Source organism: Chrysochloris asiatica, unplaced genomic scaffold (assembly GCF_000296735.1).
Source record: "Chrysochloris asiatica unplaced genomic scaffold, ChrAsi1.0 scaffold00420, whole genome shotgun sequence".
Lineage (NCBI taxonomy): Eukaryota > Metazoa > Chordata > Mammalia > Afrosoricida > Chrysochloridae > Chrysochloris > Chrysochloris asiatica.
Genome location: NW_006408938.1, coordinates 1,001,052 through 1,001,849, shown reverse-complemented (window position 1 = coordinate 1,001,849; position 798 = coordinate 1,001,052). Strand labels below are relative to the sequence as shown.

At 38.6% G+C, this 798-nt stretch overlaps 1 protein-coding gene across 1 annotated transcript in view; it reads left to right on the top strand.

The window, feature by feature from the left end:
- Window positions 1-798, top strand: part of ADAMTS3 (ADAM metallopeptidase with thrombospondin type 1 motif, 3) — a 498,368-nt gene that overhangs the window by 296,419 nt on the left and 201,151 nt on the right. The window lies entirely within an intron of this gene.

The following is a 798-nucleotide window of genomic DNA, read 5'->3' as shown; positions in this document are numbered from 1 at the left end:
ATAAAAGAACAAAACACTGCTCTGTTGATGTCATTCTCAAAATTATTCATTGCCCAACTTTCTCACACATGTAAGGTGATTGAAAATGTCACGGCTTGTGCAGAAGAAAGAATAGTCATGAAAATTGAAGATGCTTGCCTTCAGTTAGTCCAGTGGAATAGATTAACACCAATCTCCATGCCTGTGCCTGGCTACTTTTACCAATTGCTGTGAAATCGATCATGTTCGAAGGTCTGAGATAGAGTGGGAAAAAGTGAAACAAAACTCATCATTATAATAAAGTCCAGACTTACTTACTGGTCAGAAAGAGACTTAAGGAATCCAGGTGCTGGCTCCTGTCCACCCTTCTGGTCTGTAATGGGATTTACCCTCACGGACAAATTTTCATCCAAATGGTGGATAGGTATATAGGGTGAACAACGACACTAGCAAGGCATGCTCACCATGGAATGGTCAATCATTGAAGATAAAAGGGAAACATACATCTAATGACAAAGCTCAGAAGAGTTGGGAAGGAAAGTGAAATGGAAATAAGAACCACGAGGAAAAAGTGGAAGAATTGTTGTTATATGCAGGTGATTGCAACCACTGAGATGAAACAAAGTGTGTGCTTTTGTTGAATGTAATGTTGATGATGTGCTCTATAAACCTTCACTCAATTCACGATAAAATTTCTCCAAAAAATATCATGGCTCAAATCACATTCACTTTAGTTCTCAAAGTTAAATTTCATATGAGGGTTAGTCAAAACCCCACCACTCATTTGTCACTTTGTCGTGATATGGTGGCTTATGTGTG